The sequence below is a fragment of the Herpailurus yagouaroundi genome, unplaced genomic scaffold, assembly GCF_014898765.1.
Source record: "Herpailurus yagouaroundi ecotype Mexico unplaced genomic scaffold, PumYag 197, whole genome shotgun sequence".
In the NCBI taxonomy this organism is placed as follows: domain Eukaryota; kingdom Metazoa; phylum Chordata; class Mammalia; order Carnivora; family Felidae; genus Herpailurus; species Herpailurus yagouaroundi.
In genome coordinates this window covers 29,478,027-29,504,915 of record NW_024412428.1, presented here as the reverse complement: position 1 = coordinate 29,504,915, position 26,889 = coordinate 29,478,027, and the positions used below count along the sequence as shown (strand labels likewise).

The following is a 26,889-nucleotide window of genomic DNA, read 5'->3' as shown; positions in this document are numbered from 1 at the left end:
CCTGTCTCCAGGGCGGAAACAACTCCCAGAGCTCCATCAACGGTTCAGAGGTGGGACTTCCCTCCTGCGGGGCAGAACCTTACCTCTGACTTGCAACTCTGGAGCAGCGGCCCTCATAGCCCTCCCAGGCCCTGCAGCTCCAGACAACCAGAGAGGAATATCCCGGCCCAAGCGGTTGCAGCTGTTTCTCTTCCTTTCGCCTTCATCCCTAGTCTCCGGAGCCAGAAACCCGGCTTGTGGTCCTCGCTCCTGCTTCTCCTCGTGCCCCAGCCTCAGCCCGGTCCCTCCCCTGTAGCTCCTGTGCTTTCCACCAGCCTCCTCCCACTGGCCCGGGCGCTCTGCTTCTCATCTGGCCCCCTTCCCAAATCTTCTCCTGCTAGGTTGCCAGAAGGCGGTCTCAAATGCAAATCTGATCATGTGCCTTAAACTACTTTTACAAATCGGAGCACCTGGGTGCCTCAGTCGGTGGAGCCAGGGTTTCTTGATCTTGGCTCAGATGATGATCTCCCGGTTGCTGGGCTCCAAGCCCCTCATCTGGCTCTGAGCAGATGCCAGGAGCCTGCTTGGGATTCTGTGTCTCCTTCTCTCTGCCCCTCACCTGCTTGTGCACTCCCCCAACCCCCTCTCCAAATAAATAAACTGAAAAAAAAAAAAATACTTTTACAAATCTACATTCCCCCTGAGGACAAAGCACAGACTTCCAGGTGAGTCACAGAAGCCTTTGACATTTGGGTTTTACCCATCTCTCTGCCGTCATTTCTTAACCCTCCCCTCACACACTGCTGTGGCTGCTTCGCTGCTTTTCCCTTTTGAGCTTTGTGCCCTACCCTGACCATGTCTACCCAGCGATTTTTTTTTTTTCCTCCATAATTCATCTGGGGGACCTTTCCTGTCTCCTCGCAGAACTAAGCGCTCCCTTATTTACCTCCTGCAGCCCATTGGCAGATTCATTCGTGTATATATCTTGTCCCCCTCCCAGACCATAATCCATTTCAGGGTAAGGACCGTCATCTTCTCCCCAACCTTTGGCCTGGTGTCTGGAACACAGTGGCCCTTTAGTAAATGTCCATTGCATCAGCAAGTGAACAGATAACAGGAATACAAAGATTCACTCCTATGCTCCTCCTGGAAACTGCCTGGTATTTCTTACTCTCTCTTCTAATGACACAGCATTTACTTTAATTCTGAGCTTCCTGACAGCCAATGCATAAAGAGAAACAATAAAGGATATGTCTGAAAAAAAGCAAAACTTTCACTTCTGCAGTAGAGACAAACTTTTTCCTGGTAATAAATTTTCAAAGGAATTCATCACATGAGTTCTTGCGCAAGGAACATTGAACAACATAATGGGCAGTATCTTTAAGCAGTTTTTACAGAAGCTTCAGAAATATTCTTCACTTCACTGTTTCCAGTATTAAATGCTTTAAAAAAAAAAAAAGATAAAGACCTAGCACTAAAACATGATTCATGAAAGAACTTCCACTGGGAAAGGGTAAACTAATGAGCACCACATTTAGAGCTTTCTGGTGATCAAGGATATAGCTTTAGCCCACACAGGAGACTGTACATCTATAAACTCTATTTCTCAAATATCAGTTGTCTCAGCGAGGCTTTGACAGGAGCTAAATAACAGCCCCAAATTGGCTTCTCTGAGAGCCTAGAAAACTCCCACTCATTCAAGGGTAGCTATTTGTAGCATGTAAACTCTTGCCAGACTGAGAGAAGAATCTGGCCCAGTGAATAAAAATACAGAAAATAAATGCTTGGAAACTTGTAGGAGGAGAAGAGGCTCTGGGTTGATTGTCCAACCACAGCATTTAGTTTTCCTGCGCTTCATAGAGGCACTCAAAACAGTTACCGGTGTGTCGGCTTATCACTGGTTCCTAAGCTCTGTAAGATGGTAAGTAAACTACCTTTCTGTGTCTCGGTGTCACAAAGCACTAGTCACCCTCCCCGCCCCCCCCCCCACCAGCCCTGCCCACCTCTACCTACAAAGACAAATAGGAAGTCATCGGTAATTAAAGCTCTAGTAATGGGACTGGGCAGGAGGGCAAGGGGTGGAAATTATCAAAGGTAGAGTAAGGTACAGAAACAGGTTAACAGTTCTTCAGGACGTTAAACACAGAGGCGCCTGGGTGGCTCAGTAGGTTGAGCTTCAGACTCTTGATTTTGGCTTAGGTCATGATCAGGTCATGATTGCAGCGTCGTGGGATCGAGCCCCTCGTTGGGCTCCGCACTGGGTGTAGAACCTGCTTGAGATTCTCTCTCCCCCCCTTCTCCCCAACTCTCACTCTCTCTCTCTCTCTCAAATAAAAAGATAATAATAAGATTAGAAAAAACCCACAATCCCACAATGTTAAACAAAAAAACAGCTCATTTCAGCCCAAAAAAAGACTTTCGCAAAGACAAAAAAAAAAAAACCCAAAAAAAAAATGTTGTGACAATTATTTTCACATCTAAATTTGCTAAATATTGAGACCTCTGGTATAAAGAAAATGAAAGAACGCTAACTTCTAAAATAAGCTGCTAAAAAAATATCAGCAAAGCCGTTTTCTAGAGCAAAGTAAGTGGATGTTGCTTCAGCATATTGATTGATACATAATCCAAACATATTGACTTATGTGTAATTAACAAAAGAGTTTAATTAATCTGCTGATTGAAAATGTCATCAATCTTATTCAAGTGAGTTTTAATTCAAAGATAATATCATCATGAGTATTATGCTCAAGTAATTTTATTTAATTAATCATAAAAACTTGTCCTCACGTATGGCTTTAGCCTCAATAAATCATAAAATAGCTGACAAATTTTCTTTCTAGGAGAAAATTAAAGATATCAATTTGAGGCACTTTATTTTATATTATTGCTTGATGTGTTCTGAAATGAAAATGATATGTTTCAAAAGATATCTTCTTTCCTTTTCTCTCTACTTACGTAATCACATAGGATGACAATTCTTTTGTGAGCATTCCTGTATCCGTGAATAAAATAAATTTCTCTAAATTATTTTAAAGGAAAGGCTGTGTTTTCTCAGGCTTGAGAAATATCTGAGCTTGTTTTTCTAAAACCTTGGCAGAAAAAACAAGGACCAACTACTGAATAATCATTCAAATGACAAGTCTTCATTAGGTTGAATTACTGAAATGAAACTATTTCAGTAATTGTTATTCCTCCCTCATCCTATATAGCAAGCTAAAATGAACAAAATACACTTTGGGTCTAGAAAGCAGATCCCCCAAAGCCAATTAATGCTCCCAAGCTAGTAGGATACTAATTAGCAATTATTTCTGCCCAGTGATGCCCAGGCATCCTGGGTTGCTAAATTTTCCCCGTGTCCTAAACCACCAGAGAACACTCGTTGAATAGTGATAGTTCTTTCTAGGGTGGCTTACAGAATGCGTCTGTACCATACTAAATGCCCTCCTTCCTCATCCCTGAGAAAGATCACCTGGTGCGGACAAGGAGAAGCTACAACAGGTATGGGCTTTAGAGGCAGAGATTTAACAGAAGTAACTAAGTTGTAACTGAACAGCCTACGAAGGGTGACAAGCAACGAGAAGGAAAGATAGGTGGAAAGGAGATGTGGTTTAGAAAGACATGGAGGAGGAGGTGTGGGGAAGAAACAAGGAGAGAGAATGCCTTCTCCTCTCCACCAGTGTGAATCAAACTGCAGTTCATACAGTGGGACCTAATTAAACCAAAACTCGCTCTCCAGGAAACCCAAGATCGCTTGGAGATCCTATTGTCTTTAGTGATCAAAATGCCAAGAGAGCATCAGTGGTGTGAAGAAAGGTAAATCCAATTTGGGGGGAATTCCAACGCATTTTCAGGATGCTTGGATTGCTGCCATAACCCTCATTTCCTCCTCTAAGTACAATCTTCCGAGAATAAATGAATAAATCTAGCGATTTTTTTTTTTCCTCTCAGAAGGAAAAGCTTAAAATGTGAGGTGGGCTAAAAATGTTTTTAGCCCACCTCATGTAGTGTTCATAGGCTACAAAGCCCTTTAAAATTGATACATGAAAGTTCTAGGAGATTCACTGGTAAACAATGGTTCTCATGGCCAGCACATTTTTCTAGAGAAGATGACATGATTTTTACCTCTATTGAATTAAATCTAACAAATATTTATTGAGCACCCATTATATCCAAGGTAGTAGGCTGCGAGTAATAGAAAAGTCACATATAAAATAGTGCCAGCCTTCAAAATTTTTGCCACTGGAAGGATGAAAATGGAGAATAAAATAAGACAAGTACACACACTAACAAATGGCTGTAACAGAAGCAAAATAACGTAAGCGCCATAAAAAGATACAAACAAAATGAAATAAGGTGTCAAGGAAGGTGTCTTAGTCTGTTCCGTCTCCTATGACAAAGTACCATAGACTGGGTGGTTTATAAACAACAGACCTTTCTTTTCTCTCTGTTCTGGAGGCAGGCAGTCTGACTGAGATCATGGCCGACATGGTCTGTTCTGGTGAGAGCCTTCTCCTTAGTCATAGACTGTCAACTGCTTCCTGGATGCTCACAAAGTGGGAGTGTGGAGAGGAAAAGAAAGCTCACTGGTGTCTCCTCTTATAAGGGCACTAATCCCCTTCAGGAGGGCTCCCACCCTCATGACCTCATCAAATCCTAATTACCTTCCAAAGGCCCCACCTCCTAATAGCATTATATTGAGGGATAGAGTTTCAGCATCTGAATTGGGGCAGTGGGGGGAACACATACATTCAGTCCACAGAGAAAGAGAGGATACCTAGTTTATTTGGGGGATTCATTCGCTCATTCAAAAGTCATGTCATGTGCTCTGCCTACAGCCTTTGTCCTGTGCCAGGATTGGGATGAAATGCAAAACAAACAAAAGGGGAAAATAGTAAAGTACCAGCCTGAACATTAGGTCTATTTTTCTTTTGGTGGTTGATTGGGTATCTTTGTCCACATGCTCACCCATACGTAAAAGTGTCAGACTTTACTTTTTGTACACAGAGGGTAAAAGATGTTGTTCCCTATTTTAATTTGCATTTTGCCAAATAACTAGTAAAATGGAAAGCTTTTCAAAATTCCTGTGTTTATTGTTCACTCACTTCTCTGCTGTGACCTGCTTTTCGTATCCTTTGACATTTTTTCCCTGTATTTTCTTTGTATTTTTCTTATTCATTCATAGGGATTTTTTATTTATTGTGGACACTGATCCTTTCCCGTGGGCACAAAAAATGCCCTCTCCTGTCCGTAGGTTGTTTTTAAATTTCAATTTATTGAGCATTTTGCCTTGTGGAGTCAAAATTATCTAGCTGTTCCATAATAGAATGTGCTTTTTGATCTTTAAAAAAAAAAATTCATTCTTTATCTCTAGTCCACATTTTTTTCAATTATTTTCTATGGTTTTTTTTTTTAAACATGTTTTTCCTAGTAGTTTCTTTTTGCTTCCTAGAGTTTCATTTTCCACATTTTTGTCTGGAATTTGCTTGTGTATGGTGTGAAGTCATAATCTAATTCTCCTTTGCCTTCCTTGCCGAAAGTCAGCTGTCTCAACATTATGGAGTTTGTAGGGTATCTTTCCCCACTGGTGTTGATGTCCCTTCAATAAACCAAGCTCCACACCTAAGTTATTTTCTGGGGCCTCTCTGCTATTCCACTGATGTGTTTATAAATTCCTCTGACGTTTTCTTTTTTTTTTTTTTAATGTTTATTTATTTTGAGACAGAGAAAGACAGAGCGTGAATAGGGGAGGCGCAGAGAGAGAGGGAGATGCAGAATCTGAAACAGGTTCCAGGCTCTGGGCTGTCAGCACAGAGCCCGACGCGGGGCTCGAACCCACGGACCGTGAGATCATAACCTGGGCCGAAGTCGGCCGCTTAACCAACTGAGCCATCCAGGCGCCCTGCCTCTGATGTTTTCTATTTGCTGTGCTTTTACTTCATGCATTTTCTTGTCCTACTTTCTGTGGATTAATTACCTTTTCTTCATTTTCCTTATTTTCCTTTACCCACTTAGCATGATAGTCTATGTTTGTGCCTTTAGTAATTATGCCTAGATTTTTCATATGTATGTATAGTTAATATATAGGATATATTTATAAGATATATAAAGGTATAGGGGCGCCTGGGTGGTCAGTCAGTTAAGCGTCCAATTCTTGGTTTCAGCTCAGGTCATGGTCTCACAGTTCGTGGATTCAAGCCTCACATCAGGCTCCACACTGATGGTGCAGAGCCTGCTTGGGATTCTCTCTCTCTCCCTCTCTCTCTGCACCTACCCTGCTCGTGCTCTCACTCTTTCTCTCTCAAAAAAAAAAAAAAAAAAAAACTTAAAAAAAAGATATATAAAGTTATATATATAAATTTAAATTTTTCTATTAAAAGCTAAAGTTCATACACATATCTGTCTTCCTTCTAAACTAAACTAGAACCTTGTAGAATTGAACTCCCTTCAGAATCACTCCCCTGCTGTTGTGCTCTGTTTGTTTGATATTTCAGATCATTTTGTTTTCAGCGCATATGATGAACAATGCTGTCGTTATTCTCATTGATTTTAATGTCAATTCTCATTTAGATTTACCACCACAATTTATTTGCTCCCTTTGCTACTTGCATTCCACTTCTTCCTTCTGAATATATTTTTCTTCAAACTAAAGTATATCATTGAGTAATCTTTTTAGTGAGCGTAATCTATTCAAGTTACTGTTCGTGGAAACCTTTCTAAGTCCTAGTAGGCCTGAGATGTCTATTTCTTACTTGTACTCTTCTATTTAATTTTTTAAATAGGTAAAACAAGCACCTGACCCAAAACAAAACAAGAAGTATAAAATATCCTACTCATTATAAATGTTTAAATCCCCAATCATTTGCCATTAGGACTTTAAAAATTTATCCCGTTGCCTTATGATAACTATCACTGCTAAGAGCTAGGCTGCCCACCTTATTATTGTGAGATTATGGTCTACGTTTTTATTTTTTTCCTCCAGTGGCTTATAGGATTTCTCATTATGCTTGATATTCGGCGCTTGGACTGCTAAGAGCCTAGATGTGAAACTTATCCGTCTACATCTGTCTATCACTATTTTTTCTATTTCTTAGCCTCCCAGTTGGCTAATTTTATAGTCTTCTGCTCAGGCAGAGTGAGCTTGACCAGCTCCAAACCAGTGTTTAAGTGAGTTTATGGTCTCAGGGTTCTTGTTCCACCCTGGTTGCGTGTATGTGGGCCTGGGCTTGAATGTGACCCAATCCTGTTGTTGACCTGGTAAGATGGCTTCCACCCTCAGCCTGAGGCAGCAGCTGGTTTCAGGTGGCAGCCCTATGTAGTGGGCAGCCATTATTTCCCCCCTTACAAGTAAATGAAGCACTTTTCTAGCCCAAAGTCTCACCCAGGGGGCCCCCGGTGCCCCCAGCCCAACCCAGTGTTTGTGGACTTAACGTCATCCCAAGATGCTGTTCAAAACATAGCCACTCCGGCCTCTGTTGCCTCCAGGCCTCCCTGAGCAAGATGGCTTTGCTTCTGACTCACTGCTCTCAGTTCCCTTTCCATTTTCAGCATTAGAGGACCTGCTTGCTTTTAGTGTGCATTTTTAATTTTTAAACATTTTACCCGGGATTTTGATTAATTGAGATGGCGAAGCATATTTTATTGTGTTCAATCTATTCTCCTGTCCAGGACATTTCTTAGTACTTAACGTCACCAAGATTGGAAACCTGAGAATCACACAGGATTCCTCCCTCTCCCTCAGTCAGTCAGTTACAAATCCTTATTTATTCTCTTCCTAATGACCTCTCAATTTCATGTCTTCTTCTCTGGGTCACCTATTTACTGCCAAAGCCAGTTCCTTGGCTTAAGCTATTAGACTTCCTTACCTGGAAATTTTCTTCCTATAGAAAATCTCCTAATTGTTCTCAATCCCTTCCAATCCAACCTGTAAAATGGCTCCAAATTAATATACACATTTAAAATATTTTATTTCTGATTATACTAGTATTATTATTCAATAAATGGCATTGGGACTTTTGTTAGCCTTTTTGAATCAAAAACTAACAAGAAACTTACATCTTATTAATATCATACCATGTGCAAAAATACTGTAGTATAGTCTGGAAACCTTAAAAGCACCAAAAGGAAAACATAATTCAGAAATTAGTCTAGTGTGGGAAAATCTCTATTTATCAAAATACATAAGCTTATTTAAAAAACTTATTAAAAACTTATTGCAATAACCCATGTGTGGAAAGAGTTGCAATGTGAAAATATTGCAAATGTGAAAGCCTAAGTCATTAAACAGAGGCATGGCATGGTTGTATCTGTTTTATAGCTAACAAATCTGAGTCACAGGCATGTGTATATGAACACGTATGTGGCATACGTGCATACATCTATGTATGCATGTATGCATGTACATATACACCAAATACATAGAAAGGTAACTGAGGGACAGAAAGAATAAACCACGACTTATTAGAAGAGAATATAAGTTGGTGAGGAAAGTGGTGAGAAAATCCAGGATTCCCTCTGTGTATGTATGAATGTTTTGAATCCTTTTGGTAAAAACACGTGCATGCAGCACAAAAACTAAAGCAGGCAGAGAATCTTGAAAATACTAACAAGGACAAAGAAGAAAATTCAAATCACATATAATGCCATCACTACATATGTACAGATCAATGGCTTCCCCTTCCCTACGAGATAAACTGCAAATGCCTCAGCAAGTAACATTCTTACCCCTGTCTCCTTCCTAGCTTCGCATGGTATTCTCCCCCAACTAGTAACCTAACATCTGACCAGGACTTGAAATTTTCTGAATACATCTGCTATTACTTCTGCCTGAAATATATTCTCCCACCCTCGGCTGGCAAACAGTTGTTGGTCGGTTCTGTATTCCCTTTTTCTGCCTCATATGACAGTACTTCCATGAATGCTTCTCCTCTGATAGTGTTAGTTTACCTCCTCTGCTAGACCAGTGGCATTTGAAGGAAGTGATTCATCAATGCCTTCCCCTACTCGCCTACCTGCCCAGTGACTGGTATAGGCACTGGCTCATGGTGGGGCACTCACTAGGTGATGAATGAGTGAGTGCTTAAAAGCAGGCATGCAAGCACAGGAGAAGCAATACAAGAATAAAAGGATTACTGAGTGGCAGTGGAAACTCAGCTTGAAATGTATTACATTTTACTGCCCAGGATCCAAATCCATCATTTAACTCAGTTCCATCACTTCCTCAAGCCACACCCAACACCTGGAGAGCAGATGTGAAGCAAAGGGGAGAGAGCATCCGGCAGAGTTGCTCAGGGATGCAGCGATGAGGAAGGGGCTGGCATCATTCTGGAGTGGTGCGGAGCACGTGGTTAAGTGACTGGTTGTGGCTGGGAAGGGAGCAAGAGCTGGAGTGACAGCCCTGGGGCTGAGGTGAAGGAATAGGTTGATGTAAATTGCAGGGTGGGGTTCAGGGCAAAGCATTCCAAAGCCTTCTTTCCCCAAGTAGTTCCAAAAGTGTGTAAATAGGTATTGATGCACGGGGGAAAGTCTTACATGGCCAAGTGTTTGGGAAACACTGGATTTAGCAAAGGTAGAGACAATTCTTAGTAGCAGGATTTCTCAGAGACCTGACTTTCTTTAGTAAGCTGCTTTATGAAATGTCAAAAGCAGGGTGCTGTACCAATGTTTACCAAATGTATTTGACACAGTGTATCGGTTTGCTAGGGCAGTGGTAGCAAGAACCACAAACTGGCGGCTTCAACAACAGAAATTTGTCATCTCACCGTTTTGGAAGCTGGGAGTCTGAGATCAAGATCTCAGCAAGTTTGCTTCCTTCTGGAGGCTGTGAGGGAGAATCTGTTCCAAGTGTCTCTCCTAGCTTCTGGTGGCCTGCTGGCAATGTCTTGACTTCCCTGGGCTTATAGATTCTTCTGCTTTCACGCTCACGTGGCATCCTCCCAGTGTGGGTGGCTGTCTCTATATTTGCCTTTTCCATAAAGACACTAGTCACGTTGGATGAGGGCTCACCCTTCTACACAGTATGACCTCATCTTAACTTCACTGATTACATCTGCAACAACCCCATCTCCAAACAGTCACATTCTGGGGTACTGCAGGCTAAGATTTCAAGATATAAATTTTAGGGGGAAATGATTCAATCCATATTGCTGCTGGGTGAACTAGGGAGACCTCGGGTCCTGGGGCCTTGACTCAGCCAGATCTGAAGGAGTCACGGAAGATGATTGGTCTAGTCACAAGAATGAATTTAAGGACAGACACATAGCACAGAGGACAAGGAACACAAGCAGGAAAGTTTATTAAAAGCGAAAAGTACACTTTTGAAATATGAGAAGGGTTGAGCTCAAGACAGAGAGAGAGAGAGAGAGAGAGAGAGAGGGAGCTGTGTGCCCTGGGGCTTGGGCTTCTACCTTTTATTGACAGTTCTGAGGGGCAGAATATTTATTGTATTTATTGGGACAGAAAGGAGAATTCCCGAGCCTTTTCTTCTCAATTTGGTCAGGGGGTTCCTGTCATGGCATCTGCCATCTTGGGCCTGTCTGGTTAGATCTGGCTTCTTGTGGAGTGCTGTCAGGACCTGCCTCTGATCTTCCCGATAGCTGGCCAGGACTTCGTCCTTGCTGGCCTCCCGGTATCCTGTTAGAACCCAACTAACTGCCTACTCTAACATTAGCACACCTTTTGGCATATAATGTGTAGCAAAACCACTGTCTCCCTGAACTCAGTTTTGGTAAGATCTGCTACAATGGATTCTCTATCATTAGGTTCTTCCAAAAGACAGCTAAAGATAGGGGTCCTCATTCTCCGAGACCCTAGAATGCACCAGGCAATCCAAGAAAGGTCATGTTATGATGACATTTTACAAATGAAAAATGAGAAATTTACAAATGAAAAAACAGATTCTGATTACCAAAGACACTCATCCGACGTAACTGAGCCATGTTTCAAACCAAGGTCTGTCTCATTACCAAACCACTTCTCTCTGCACTCCAACTTGCTATTTCCCAAATGATATGGATATCATTAAAGCGAGATCCTTGCTGTGGAAATAATAGGGTTATTTCCCCACCCCTCACTAATGCCTAATCCATACTGAAAAGTGGTCGAGATTTGAAACAAAGCAAAGGCAGGGAGGCTTCTTTCCCATCATTGAAATAAATCTGTTTCATACATAGGAAGCACTCCTGGTTAAATGTTTACCTTTTGAACCCTACACTGAAGGAAATGGTTTCCTGAAGCTTTGGCTAATCTTTTAGCAAACTGTCAACCTAAAAACTTGGGTGCTTCTTGATGAGGATTTTAACTGCACTATTGATTATAGTGCAGCTAGAAACCATTTTCAGACTTATCTTCATATGATTTAATTGACATTGAGAGGTATTTTAATTGAAACGTTAGACTTCCTCAGTAGAACTACCCTTTGTTTCTAGCAAGGCAATCTAGCTTTTATGCTTTTAATCGCCATCTGTTGTTCAATAAATGTCAAATCGTTCCTAATGGTCTCTCTAAGCATAGGGTTGGGTTTTTTTTTTTTTTTAATTTGCTTTTGTACTCAGTGTTCGTTATGGGCAAATGAGTCCTTGCCGTAAAAGAGCGCCATTTCTCATGGTGCTTCAGTCCCGTTAGAAGGAAAAAGTGATTAGAAATAAAGAGACAAGAGAAATGCTTCTTTTCTTTTTTTTGTTTTTTTAATTCTTCTCAGCAGTGGGGAGATTTAGAAAGTCTATAAAAATGTTTCCTTCAGCACTGCTGGTGATTCTACTCCCATTCAAAGCATAAAAGGAACAGACTTCTGAAAATCTTTGAGTTGCTTAAATTGTCTGAAATGATTAATATATTTAAAAAGATAGGTGAGAGAGAACATCCACTGGACTCAGCCAAATTTGAGCTGTACCAAGGAGATCTTGACTTCAAAAGCCAACAGGACTCTTTTTTTTTGTTTTTTTGTTTTGTTTTGTTTTGTTTTGTTTTGTTTTGTTTTAAACCTTGTGGGAATTTTGTAGAGATAAAGCAGAAGCAATGCAAGGACTCTATTACCCAGGACCCCACAATGGATTCTGAACTGAACCAGCCTACTCTCCAGAGGTGGAGGAAGGGAATGGCCAGTGACTTCCAATGATGCTCAGCTATGACACAGAAGGAAAGACCCTCCCTCGGGAGATGCAGAAAATTTTTGTTCTTCCTCATTAGCTTCCTAACACCCAACATCCTCCATGAAAGGTCACCTTCCAAAGTTAGGAAGCCAAATGACGCTGGCTCTTGGGAGCCCTGGAGAGTCCTGGAGATAAGGATTGTGTGGCTTCTGGGAAGGAGGGGCCTTTCATTGAGACTTGCATGCATTGGGTCCCAATCAGCTTGCAAACCAAGAAGTATGCTTGATTGCTTGGATCAGGGTTTGAAATATTTTCCAAGGGTTGGAAGAAGTATATTCTAAGAAGTAATTAGAATTGGTTGAAATACAGGGCTATAAATGGGGGACTGGCACAATTTTACAAGAAACAGATCATAACTCAACATTCTAATGACTTTTTCTTTGGAGAAGGTCAGCAAAGCTATTAACAAGGGAAGTGAGCATGCAGAGTTCTCCATCCCAGACTATGACTGAACTTTGAACAAAGTACCTCCATCAGGATTCTGACTCTAATTACCTGAGCCGTTGCCTTTGCTCAGGAACGAGGGCTGAGCGGGGGCTAAATGGGCAGTCAGGCTTCTGACTGCCCTTCTGTGCTTCTCTAGCTCTCTTCCCCAAAAGGGATAAGAATAAAGATGCTGACAAGTTCATTTTTTCAGGCACGATGGCCAAAAAGACCACAGATTATTACCAGTATTAAAGTCCTCCAAGTGGAATTCCAAGTGGAATTTCCCACACATTATAAAAAGGAGAGGAGGCTTAACAGCACTCTGTCTGTCACCCTGTCCTCTCCCCTGAGACACAGGCAAACATGCCAACATGGACCACATGGCCATGGTGGCATTTAGAAGAGAAACCCATCCGCGGTGCTTCAGTTTGGAAACATAGCCTGGATAACTTCAAAATGAACTCACATGCCCTGAAGCTGCCATGTGTTACTTGTGTACACATCAACTATACCACTCATTAGGTTTAAACTAAGGTCAGGGAATGTGTCTATGTATTTTTGTTTCTCTGCTAGCCATCCTTCAGGACTCAAAACAGTGCCTGGGATCTCAACAAATATTTGTTAAGTTAAAAAATAAGAATGACAAACAGGGAGTTTTCAGAGGAACCTCAGACCAGCTTGGAGCTCCTTCCAAATGACTCCGGTCTTTCCCAGTGAGCCCAGAATTTGGAGAGTGTGAGATGGTACTCCATTTCTCCATCATTCCTTCCCTCTCTAAATACCCAACACCCATCTTATTCTTTTGTTCCTCTGGGGGTTTATCATCTACTTAGATGCACTTGACCCCAGGCCTTTCCTTCTGCAAGGTCAAGACCAAATTAATCACCAGAGTCAGTGTCAAAAAACTGTATGTCTAGCTGTAAGCTCTCCCCAGGTGGCCTCACCAAATTTAAATGTTTGGTCACCGGACTTCAGAATCAAAGTACTGTCTAGTCAAAGTTGTGAGGAACAAGGGGCAAATAGGTCTTCAGACAATCAGACCTTCTTTGCAGATTATCATTCCTTCAATCATACTGATTCCTACGACGGCCTGTATTTGTATGTTTTACGATTACCCAATGGATGATTATATATTTCCAAAATTTCCTTTGATTCTAACACTAACTTGTGTTAATTTTATGTTGAACTTAACTCTCGTTGCTCTCAGCTTTTAAAAAATTGGAGAATTAACGGATGGCATCCTTTAACCCAACTCCCTTATATCTGTGATACCCCCAGCCCTGGACTCCAGATCCCTGGGCCTACCCCTCTCTTTGCTTCAGCTACCCCAAAGTCTGTTTATTTTCTGACCCCTGTGTACTCCAGACTTGGTTCTGTGGGACCAAGGTAACAATATGTTGCCTTAATTACTCTTCAAAGATGCTTATTTTGAGAGGACACCAGAACTGTTTTTGCAGCCCTCCTGCTGTTAAGAATTCTAAAGGTTAAGGCCTCCAGTAAACTGTGATTAGAAAAAAATCAACGGAGTAACTGCATAATCACCGCTATATTTAGCAGGCTAGTGATCTCCAGAGAAACCTGGCATTTCTGCCCTGCAGCCTCCTCCAATCCCTCAGGAAGTCTTCTGGCCAGAATATGTGACGCTCTCCCAGCCCAGCACCTGGAGCAGAGCTACAGGCCCGAAGTAGCTTAAAATATCTTAGCATCTCATATAGTAACAGAGAATCCAACTCCAAAAGAAAAAGAAAGAAATGAAAATGGCTTACCATAAAATGGTTGGGTGAGGCAGTGCTGGTTCATAAAACAGAACTGTTATATAAAATTCCAATGAGCTTTTTTGTTCCTGTAGGTTCTTCTAAGGTATAGCCCCATTCTTTGTTTTTGTTTTTGTTTTTAGTAATCTCTACTCCCAATGTGGGGCCAGAATTCATGACCCCAAGATCAGAGTCTCATGGTCTACTGACTGAGCCAGCCAGGAGCCCCAATAATCCCCTTTCTTAAATTGCTCAAGACCCCGTAGTGACTGGTCTGGTATAGTGGTAGTCAGGTGCTCATGTCTCCCACAGACTGTGGGCTTCCCTTTCTACGGTTTTACTGCTCTCCATGAAACTCTTTTCTCTTTCTTCTGATACTGCTCTCTGCTCTTCCTCCCCTCAAAAAAAAAAAATGTTACTTGTCAGAAAGTCTGTCATGTATACCTTAGGATATACTGGATTCACTTTGGGGAAGAGAGGAATGATTATCTAAATAATAAAGGGTAACACTTACTGAGCACTTACTGCGTGCTAGGAACTGTTATAGGTACATCATATATATTAATTCAGTTAAGTCTCACAACCACCTAATGAGATAGTTTGTTACTATTTAATCTTCATTTTACAGATGAGAAAATTAAGGCACAGAGAGGCTAAGAAACTTGTGTAGGCTCACACAGCTAGTAAGTAGAAGAGCTGGGCTTTGAACCCAGGCAGTCTGACTCCACAAGCCATGTTCCCAACCTCTAAACTGTTCCACTTTCCAAACATTTTTCGCCACCATCACCTCTCATTTTTTAAGTAAGATTGGAGCAGAATGAGTGTTAAATCTGGCCCCTTAGCACTGCCTTCTGATCCTTCCGGCATGCTAGCTACGCCTGTTTGTCACAGTGGATCACAGGCACCCAGAAGATGAGAAGAACGGAGGGCAGAAGAGAAACAAGCTGGTCTTCAGAGTTATAGAAGGGAACTGAGAGCTGCTCACTGGGCTTTCAAACCGCTTTTCTCTACCCCAGGGTGTCATCGCAGGAGACGAGGTGGGCTCCCGGGACCCCCAGCATCTGCCAGGGCAGCTCCACTTTCAGCCGCCTCACACACACAGGGGGTCTGGGATTTACACTGAACATAGAGATTCATGGTTCAAAAAGGTTTGGAAACCCCAGGGGATGGAGCAATCACCTAGGTGTCAGGTTCCTTAATTGCTAAGCCCTCCTCATGGCTGATTTACACAGCCCTGTACTCCCTGGAGAGGGAAGGCAGGAGGGTGGAGACCAGGGCACATGCTGCAGTCTGTTTGCCAGGAAAATCTCGGTGACTGTCAGATGTCCTCGCCTCAAGCAGGAAGAGCATTCCTAGGGGAGGCGGACAATTAGAGAAGACGGTGACTTTATCTCCAGCCCAGAAAGGCAAGCTTTAAAAAATGTTTAAGGGCAAATGGAAATAAGATGAATCTCTAAGAGCCCTGCAGCAAACACAAAGTATTTGGAAATCCATTTCTTCCCTCACCTTCAAAATCACTTAATTCAGTTACACAGTGTCCTCCTGTGGTCCTCACAAGTGTATTTCTCACTTGCCTGTCTATGCCCCATGTGATGCTTAAGAAGACGCACAAACAGATGTGTATGCACACATACGCACACATGTGCGCACACACACACACACACACACACACACGCACACACGTAGGAGATTTAAGCCAGGCCAGCTTCAGGCACCAGTTGCGTGATCTACCCTGGGTATATCTCTCACCGGGCCATCTGTAGATCAGAGAACCAGCGTCCTGTTGCCAACCCATAACATAAATTTTATTCAGGGCACCCACCCTCAGATTTACAGGCACCAGGGAGGCCCCAGAGCACAGCGGCGGGGGGAATGCTGGAGTGGGAATGTCCATGTTGGGTCCCAGTTCTGTCACTTACAAACTGTGGGATTTCAAGAGACTTCCTAACAGTCTCTTGAAACAGTCTCTTGTCCCCCAGGTTTATCCTCTGCAAAATGGGACTAACAATAGCACCTGTTGGTAGGATTGTTTGCTCCAAGCATAAAGTGCTTATAACCGTGCCTGGCACGTGGCAAGAGTTGAATAAGCATTAGCTATATAGAGCTACCGAAGCGCCTGGCAGCACCCTTGGCCCATGCTAGGTCAGCCCAGTCCTAATTCCACTCCCACTCCAGCCCCAGTAAGAGTCCGGGGCTGCGTTCTGCAGAGTGCAGATGGCCACAGTTCAACAGGAAGATTAGCAGCCGTCTTTGTTGGAAACAAACAAGTTACAAGGTTCCTGGGGGAGGCTGGCACTTCGTTAGGCTTTCTTCATAGCGCAACTTAAAATTGAAAACGCTGCCTAAAGCATCCTGCGATCAGAACACTCTTCATTCATTCACCACACATTTACTGAGCGCATCTTTAAAATAATAGCCAGCTACATATGGACACTCCCTGTATAAATGCTGTGTTAAGTGCTTTCTATCCACTCATAGCGATGCTATAAGGGAGGTACTATTATTCTTTCCATTTTGTATATGAGGCTCAGAGAGGTAAGGTAACTTGCCACCGGTCACACGGCATATGGCAGAACTAAGATTCCATCAGAGAAATGCAAATCAAAGCTACAATGACCTATCACCTCACACCTCTCAGAATGGCTAAAATCAAAAACGCTGGACATAACAGGTGTTGGTGAGGAAGTGGAGAAAAAGAAACACTCATGCGCTGTGTGGGAATGCAAACTGGTGCAGTCACTCTGGAAAACAGCATGGAGCTTCCTCAAAAAGTTAAAAATAGAACGCTACAATCTAGGAATCGCACTCCTGGCTGTTTACTCCAAAGATACAAAAACACTAATTCAAAGGAATGCGTGCACCCCTATGTTTACTACAGAATATTATTTTCAATAGCCAAATTATAGGAAGAGCCCAAGTGTCCATTGACTAATGAATGGATAAAGAAGTGATATAGTTACTAATATAAATATATATAGTTATCTATAAAAATATCATATATATAATGGGATATTACTCAGCCATAAAAAAGAATAAAGTCTTGCCATTTGCAACAATATGGATAGAGCTACAGAGCATGATGCTAACTAAGCCAAATAAGTCTGTCAGAGAAAGACAAATACCATGTAATTTCATTCCTATGTGGAATTTAAGAAACAAAGCAAACAAGCAAGGGGGGGGGGGGGGGGAAGAGACGAACCCAGGAAACAGACTCTTGACTACAGAGAACACACTGATGGTTACCAGAGCAGAGGTGGGTGGTGGGACGGGTGATTTCACAGGTGAAGGGGGTTAAGAGCACACTTACCATGAGCCCTGACTAATGTATAGAATTGCTGAATCACTATATTGTATACCTGAAACTAATATAACATTGTATATTAACTACACTGGAATTAAAATTTTTAAACTTAATAAAAATAAGATAAAATCCCAGCAGAGCCAGAGTTTTGTTCTTGACCACTCTGCCTCTTCCCTTATGTCTAAAGAATGCAGCCCTCGAACCCACGCACCCTGGCAAGGCGGCCTGTCCTTTCTTCCTCCTCTTCCTCTGTCATCTGTGAAAAGGGAGGCTGCAAATCTCAATTCCTTTCTCGTGAATGCATAGAAAAATCCCAAGACTTCTGTCCACACAGCACACCAATACCAGAGGGGAACAGTTCTGGAATAAGCATCTCTATTAAGCCATACAAAATCCAGGCTTCAGCTTAAACTTTTTACACAAAACCCCTCTAATATCTCTGCCACCACATCAGACAGAAGGTGTGAAGACACGCTGCCTTGTTTGCAAACCATACTAATGTAATCATGATAAAAATTGTCTTGGTGTGCCAGTCTTAGCCACTAAAAAAATAAAGAAGAAGAAAATCCCAGTAGGTATTTTAGGCTGCTTTAAGCAAAGAGAAGCTATGGACTCCTTTTTTTAGAGAAATGAAATCCTTTGTTTATTGTAATTAGCAGCCAGTATTTTGTCACCTGAACAATAACACTAGGCCCGAGTATAGATAGTGTAATTACAGAGAATTCTAAAGGTCTCTAAAAATATTTCATAGTGACATCAAGTCAAATCATGTCTACCTCTATCCCTGACACACACACACACACGCACGCACGCACACGCACACAGAACTCAAGGACATCTCGCTCCCTGATTTAGCTACACAATTTCCATTCAAACTGGGGAAAGTCACATAGGCAACACCCCATTCAGTTCTTTGAATTTTTATGAATAAAAAAAGAAATCTGTAAAGTAAATCCTGTGATTACAAGCATTTTTAGCACAGAGCACCAGACAGCAGTTCCTGGAAGGGCCCCTTGAATACAACATCGTTCAGGCTCTAGGTATTCTGGGCTCAGCAGTGGGGCGAAGGTTGCGGTCACCTGGGTTCATAGTGTCCCCTCTGGGCAGGGAAGATGCTCCCTTCCCCATTTCAAAGGGCACAAGAGCTTCCCAGCCCTCAGCCCTCTCCTGTCCTCCCAGACGCCAGGTTGCCACGGGAGATGAAGCTTTCTGGCTATTTCCTGGGCAGCAATCCCTGCCGGCGTTCAGCCTGGGGGAGCCCACACTCCTTCCGTGGCTCCCTGTCAGGACTGCAAACCCCACCACGCTCCGTGGTATGACAGAGCCAAGGAGCATGCACACTGGGGACTGTCATGCCTGGGGCCAGGGGTGTGGCTCTGCTTTCCACCGGGTTTGAGACTTGGGGACTGGGCCCGGCCCTCTCTGAACTTCAGTTGCATCATTAATTAGATAGTGACAATAGTGCTTACTTCATAGGGTAATTGTGAGATAAAAGTGTTCTCACCACAAATAATGATGATGATAGTGATGATGATGATGATGGGGCAGAAAGAAACTTTGGGAGATTTTTATGGCCTGAAAGTGGTGATAGTTTCACAGATGTATATTTATTCCCAAAATTATGGAGCTGTGTACATTAAATACGTGCAGCCTCTTAAGCATCAGTCATACTTCAATAAGGTAGTTTTTAAAAAATAAAGAAAAACATACATAAAAAATAAAAACATACATAAAAATATTTGGTAAATGTCCAATTTCAGTCTTCTTGGTTTCTTTCCCCTCTTATGTAGTTTTCCCTTCTTTTCCTAATGGAATTAAGAAGTGAAATGGTTGAATAACTATCTTGACAATAGTCTTTGGCAAAATTCTGGAAAAGGTGAAGTGAAAAAAAGATGGAATGCTGCCTATAGAACATTAGAATTCCACTGGCCTGCAGCTAGCAATGGAGAGGAAATCCACATGTGAGGAGGGAGGCATGGGCCCTGAGGCTCGCCATCTCCTTGGGGTCTTCGGGTGCCATCCATGGCCAGCCTCACTGTTTTCAGGGGCTTGTCCCTCTCCTTTGTCCTCCAGCCCAGGCACGTGCCCTCCACCAGTCCCTTGTGACAAGGCAGAGGCCCGGCCAACAAAAGTTTTGGAAGATTACACTAAGAGCAAGGGGCTCAAAAAGATAAGTCAACAAAAATAATAAGCACTCAGATCATCTGGCTTACACAATGTAGTTTATCCATCTTTAGTATTTGGCCTCAATGGGGAGGTCTCCCTGCCTGGCTGCCCTTCTGCCTCCATGTGGTGAAGGTCACGTTTAGTCCCTGCCATCCTGGAGGGATCCCGCGAATCTCCATACCAAGAATGGCCAATTCACAACCTACCTGCTACATGTCCCTGTAGGCTGCTCAGGGCAGACATCCCCAATCAACCACAGCACTCTTCCTCATTGAGCGCAGACTTGGACACAGTCTCTAGGTATCAACTACCAATCAGCCAAAGTTATACCAACTTGTCATCCCTGCTTTAGATCCCCCAAAGTCCTTATCAAAGAAAGCAGAGTCCCAAGAAAGCCAGAAAACTCCCTATCACGCCTGACTAAGACCCCCTTCTAAGTTCTGGCTCCTGTCCAAAGACTACCTCGTCTCCAGGTGAGTGATCTTCCAGGAACGACGTACATCAGAGGAGCTCACGCCAGCCCACAGAGGTGCCCCTCTTTGCTCACCAACTCAAAACCGCACATTCATATGAAGGTCAATAAGAGAAAGGTCCTCACAGGAGTCTCCTCTTATACTTTCCACCTACCCCGCAAGCCCAGATGCAAAACACCAGATGCCATGGTATTGACTGGAGATGGACATCTTTATCATGTTGTCATTACTCAAGCTACGGTTACCCTCAATGGAGACAGAGAAAAGAGCAAGCTACTAGCTGGTAAGAAGGATACCTTACAGTGCCCCATACTGTTTTCTTCCCTAAACCCAGATGAATACCTACTAGGAATATGAAGGTTCTTGTTCTGGGGGTGTAGTTACATCGGGGCCCAAGCTATTGGGAGGGAATGTGAAGAATGCTCCCTCCTTTTCCCGAACTTTCCTCTTTCCCCACATATTGGTTCTGGGGAGAATCAAAGGCAAGAATGCCCTCTAAGTACTTTACTTCGGTCATTAAATTTTCACACAGACTCTGTGAGTCATGTATTCTTGAAGTTCATTTTATAGATGAGACAACTGAGGCTTCGAGAGGTTGGAAACCCTTCCCAAGGTCACACAGCTTGAAACGGGCACTGTACAGCTTCAAATCTTAATCTCTTCCTATACCATGCTGGCCCTCACGTCAAACCGTGCAAGGCACAACCAGGGGCCACACACAAACCCAGAATGGTCCCATCCAGGGTCCTATTGCCATTGCCCATGGCCTTAAGAGGTAGAAGACAAACTTTGACTCCCAAAGGAGGCTCTGACGACATCATTCACATAATAAAATATTGTGGGGTCGTTCACAGAAATAACGGGTGTCTACCAAATGCTGGAATCTTTTGATGACCCGAGAATTCTAACACTGCCTCTGTGGTCATCGATTTGATGGGGATAAATGAGAACAATGGCTAATAACCCTTCTTCCAGGCCAAAGACTTTAGCCACAACCAACCCATTGCAAGTGTGGGCAGGTTTCGTCTGAAATAAATCCCAAATCAGTCCACCTTGTTCCACCTGCATTTCCGCCACCCTGGTCCAAGTCACTGTCGCATCCTTCAGAGGCAGTGCAGTAACTCCTCTCCCTGTGTCACTCTGTTCCCAACTCCTGTTCCACAGCTGTCAAACTCCTGGCTTTTAGAAGCCAATGACTGCTGTTAGAATAGAATCTGGGCCGCCTATGATGGCCTCTAAGCTTCCACCTGTTCTGACTCCTGTCCACTCACCTTATATCTGATTTATGTACTTTGTTATCTATTTTTCTCTGTTTCCAGTAGCAAGCTTCTCATGGGAAAGGGGACCTTCCTGACTTGTTAAACACACAAGTACACGTTGAATATATGAATGAAGGTTATCTGTGACACATAGAGAAATACAAACTCTCCCCTACAGGCTTGCTCGATGTGTTGGTTCTAGGGACTACAGAGGTGTGATAATCTGGAAACCAGAAGCCTTGGGTTTAGTCATTGCACTGCTACTTAAATTCACAGCACGAGACTGGGAAAACCTCTCAACAGTCTTTGGCCTCTGTTTCCCTGTCTGTTAGTTCTGCCTTTTCCGTGAACAGATGTGATCACCCTCCTGATTCAGCAAACTCTATCGACTATTTGCAAGGCACTCCACTGGGTCCTGGCAATGCCAAGATGAAGGACACCACACTAGCTGAGAAAGAACACACAGGTGATTTGGGGCCAGAGATGAGGCAGTACGTAAACAATGTCTGATATCCTACCATGAGCCCTAACGGAAACCCAGTAAAGACACAACATGCCGCGAAGGAGCGAACTGCGCCAGAGGATCAGAGTCGTGCATGGGAACACCAGCAAAGGCATGATGCATCACGCACAGTGAACAGAAAGTGGTTCTAAGTGGCCAGTTATGGAGAGTGTGGAGGGGCACAGGTGGAAAAGGAGGTTGGGCAGGTACGCTGGGGCATGGAACGTGGAGCCTCTAGGCCAGGGTAAGGGGTTGAAATCTTAGGACAAGTGTTTTGAGCAGAGGCATGACCTATCTAAGTGTATTTCAGAAAGATTATTCTGACAGCAGCCTGGAGGTTGGATTTGGAGGGAAACGCAGCAGAAACAGGACTGTGGAGAGCAAGCTGTGGTAGTAATGCAGGCAAGCAGGGCGCCGAAAGGAGTCGCAGAGAACTGGAGAGAAGCAGCCTAGGCATGAGCGTTAGGACCCCCGGTACATCTCTAAAGCCTGGGAGAGTTGAAAGTTCCCAGCTGGGGTGATTGGTTGTTGCTTTTCCCCCAACAATGCATGCAGGAGGAGGATCCAGTTTAGGAAGAAATGTACCAAGTTCCTTCTTGAACATGTAAGTCCCCTCCTATGAAAGCACACGAGTGCAGGGTGTTGTCGCCAAATCCTTGCGTTAGGGTGGCAGGAGGAGCTGGAACTGTGACCAAATCACTGCACCGTCCTTGTTTTGTCCCCTCCCTGGCAGGAGGAAGGCAAGTTATGATTGCCTCTTTCCTCATGGGGGTGTAGTGAAGCTTTGTTTCTCTGTTTCACGGGCTGCGCCACACCCAGATGAAAGGAGCTCTGTGAGGCAGGAGCATAAGGAGACAGGGCACAAAGAAAGGTCTAAAAGGCTGCCTGAAGGGTAGGAGACAGGTTTGCAGGGCGTTCATTCTGGCTTCATAATGTGATTTAAAGATCCAGAAATGAGAATGAAAAGATACAGGCAGCAGCAGAAGAGATGGATTCATTCTCTCTCCAGATGGATTAATATTTGGATTGTTTTTCCCAGATGTAACTGGCCAGGATTTAAAAAAAGCCTACCATGCTTCTCTCTCAAGGGGACAGCATGGGGCGGCAGACCCAAAGGGCTCCGAAAGAGACAGCTGTCAGCTCAGCAGCTCACTGTGAGGACCGCTCTGTGCAGAGGTGTGGAGGCTGGGACCAGTCAGGCTTCAGGCACCAGAGATTTGGCCCTTCACCAGCCCAGGGAGCCACCGCAGATCCCTCCACAAAGCCCAGATGCCTGAAGAAAATAAAAAGTTTGCTTGGTACTCCGCACCAGACCAGATGGCTCCTTTTCGGATAAGACTTTCGAAGTGTCCAGAGTGTTCTTTCTTCTCAGCTCACCCCTGAAGCAGCCCCTCTGATCGCACTTGCCCCCACCCCCACTCCACAAGCTGCTCCTCCCTGGGGCCTCTGTGAAAATGGGTCAGCCTTGGAGTGTTCTGGAAAAACAACTTCTCCCTAGGCTTACCAGTTTCCGGGAGAAATAGCACCTTCCTGTGCCTGCAGGACTTGGCTCCTTCACATTCACCCTTTCCCTCCATCCCCCTCACTGCCTGGCTTCTAGCACTTGAGTCTTACCCATCCTTCAAGGCCCTGAAAATCACATCGCCCCCCAAAGTCTTCCTAGACTGCCTAGTAGGAGTTTCTCTCTCCTTGTTCTCCTGTTACACTTTATTTGTTATAACCCTGTGTTAAGTCTACTTGCCTTCTACTTGCTGTGGCTCTAAGTTTCGCTCACACTCTCGATTTTAAGGCCTTGGAGACCAGAGCTGCACTGGGCTCATCGCATTAGCCTCAGGGCCTGCCACTGCTTAATCAATGTTTGCTGGGTTCATTAGAATAGGTGAGTTAAGAGCTGGAAGCTATACTGTTGCCGTAAGGAGAGGCAGGTGTTCCCAGAATGAGTCTGCTTCTGCTAGAGCTGCCTGGATTTCATAACCTGGCATTATTGCAGGGGGACTTAGGGATGTCAGGCGGGAGCCATGGTTATAGGTCTGGAAACATCCACTGGTCAGGCCTGCCGGCAGGGAGGAAGAACAACATCGTGGCCCTGGGAAGAGTTCTGGCTCAGACAGGGTGGGTCGAATCCTGGCTGCCTGTACCAATTTCGAGCCCTGGAATAACAGGCAAGTGTCTTCTCATGTTCTGATCCTCCATTTAGTCAGCTGCAAAGTGATCGTAGTCATTCCTACCCTTGCAGGTAATTGTAGGAAGATAACTGTAGGTGCGCATTGCCTGGCACCTAATCGATGCGCACTGAGTTCTCTAACTCATTCATTGATGGAGGATGTAAATGAGGACAAGGCACAGCCTGGAGAAGGGGGATCCACAGCCCATGAACAAGGGTGGTTCTTGTGATACAGGTTAGTGACGATGTCTGGGTGTGGATACATCTGTACGCTGAGCTACTGAGACCTGAATTCTGTCCTAAAAACTCTGGTACCCACGGAATATGTAGAATAACTTTTCTGAGCTTTGACTACACTGGGTCAAAGCTATGCTTCCCACTACCTCCACATGGTTATTGTGAATAATAAACCACCGCAGGCTGTTGAGTCTTTGATGAAATGCAAACATTGCACAGCCCGGTGCCCAGGCCCTAGTAAGCAAGCCTTGAATAAGGGTTCCTTTTATTACAATCTTTTTTTTCCCTCTAGACTCTAAGTTCCATGGAGTCAGGAACTATGTCTGTTTTGTTTTGCACCTTGTACTCAGACGCTGAACACAGAACCTGACAGGTTGGGGCAGGGGAAGCTTTATGAATATCTTTTGAAGAAATGAATTAATACCCATCTGGCATTGTTTAACTCTAGAGCATGGAGGCTGTGATGATCCTTAATGTTTATTTCATTCTATGGCATTCAATGATTTCTAGTCAGATGGGGGGAACAGTTCAGGTCAGGAAGTATTTCAGCTATTGAATCTGTGATTGCGTTGCTTCATGAATAAAAATAAATCAACATTTTTTTTCTCTCTCTCAATCTAGTTATTATCTCTGTGCAATAATTGGGGATTGGGAGAAATTCTTGTTCCTTCTTTGTTAGTGTTGACCAACAAACTTGTGAACTTGAATGCATGTTAGCAATTAGTATTGATTAATCTGATTTGCAAGCTTGGGCACATAACTTTACTCTGGAAATCCTGCACATTTTCTTGACCACAGCCACAGACAGTCAGAGAATAATCTGAATCCCTGATCACTATGAGCTTCCTCCGGACCAATGACCCACACTTTTGACCCTTCCCAAACTCATGTCTCCAGGAATGGAAAGGAAGAGAGAAGCCACGATTTCTCAGGTGCCAAACTTTGTGCAAGGACTTTGCATTTCTTTAGTAGTATTTCATGCTGCCCACGAATTAAGTATCTTAGATCTTCTTCTGGGCATGTTTGCCTTCTCCCTCAAAGTCAGGTTTAGCCGCATGACTTGCTTTGGGGATGGACATGTGAGCAGAAGAGATACACATTCTTTCTGGGATAAAGTTTTAAGAGCCAGCATGCTATTTTGCACACTCACTTTCCCTCTCCCATGATGATGTGCCACATGATGAAGCCTCCTTCAGGTTAGGACCCAGAGTGAGGATAATCTGGAACAGAGTGCCCAGCTAACTCCCAAGAGCGAGTGGCGTTAGCAAGAAGAATGTCTTTGGAGGTTTAAGATACTGAAACTTAGGAAGTCATCTGTTACTGCAGCATAACCTGAACTATCCTGACTGATATAATATGTCAGTTCATTTAATCCTCAAAAAAAAGATCCATGAGGTGGGTGTTAGGAGATGATTCTTCATGGATCTCATGCATTTCTACATACATGTCTTACAAGCAAAGCTATAGTTCCCTTTATTCCAGAATGTCTTCTCAAGGACATCTGTATAGCAAATGACCTGGAAAGGTAGAGATAGTATCACCCACCAGAGGAAAAGGCAGGCATACTTACTGCTTGTTATAAACTCAGGATCCCTAAGCCCGGGTCACTCTCCTATATAACACCGCTCACTGTGTGTGTAGGTAACCAGTGTGACAAGCTAACATGTTAGATGGAATAAGGGAAATTAATGTCTATTAAATAACTAGTGTATTTCAAGCACTGTGCTAGAATGCTATTTTCCAGAGTTCTTTAAAAATTAGCATTGAACTATCCCGACTTACCTAGTTTTGATGCCTAAAGGAAGACATTTGTCTCAGTCTCGGCATACATCACACCCATATTCAACTGTCTTCTCCCCAGCAAACAGATGACCCGGAGACTGTGTTAAACTGTCGGATTTCCGATAATTTAATGTCCAGGGTACCTTGTGCAGTGATAGGTCTGGGAGCTCTGGAGGTCTATGGAAGAAGCACAGAGTATGTGTAGAGCCAAAGACCTTGGGGGCACCAGGGGCACTCAGATCCAAGCAGTGGCCTCACGCCATCTCCCTGCCCTCCTGTAGGCAATGCGACAGGATGAAGGGGCACCAGGGGCTTGGCATAACTAGCATAATTGAGCTGCAGTGGGAGTACGCATTTCCCCCAACTACAAAGCCCAAGGCTCTCAGATCCCAGGAAAACTGAGCCAGAGCTTCACGCCTACCCACCCTCAAGCCATCCTTTTCCAGTGGGACACAATAGAAGGGACTGGGGCCCACAGATCTGGGTTCAACTCTTGACTCAAACTCTAATCTACCTTAGTGACATGGGGGCAAGATTTTTAACTTCTCTGAGCTTCAATTTTTTCATCCATAAAGGGGAATAATCATATCTCTAACTTGTAAGGTTTATATGGAGACTAATGAATGAGATCCCGTATGTAAAGCACAACGTCCAGCGCATAGTAGTCTTTCAATAAATAGCAGCAACTCTTATTACCGTC

At 43.6% G+C, this 26,889-nt stretch overlaps 1 long non-coding RNA gene across 1 annotated transcript in view; it reads right to left on the bottom strand.

Annotated features, from left to right (window-relative positions):
• The window catches only part of LOC121013036 (uncharacterized), a 106,809-nt gene extending 80,447 nt beyond the window's left edge, over positions 1-26,362 (bottom strand). The window contains exons 1-2 of the long non-coding RNA XR_005782470.1: positions 26,190-26,362; positions 23,078-23,279 (exon numbers count right to left, since the gene is read on the bottom strand). This is a non-coding gene — a long non-coding RNA (uncharacterized LOC121013036). The remainder of the gene's footprint in view (positions 1-23,077; positions 23,280-26,189) is intronic.
• Between the last annotated feature and the right edge of the window lie 527 nt (positions 26,363-26,889).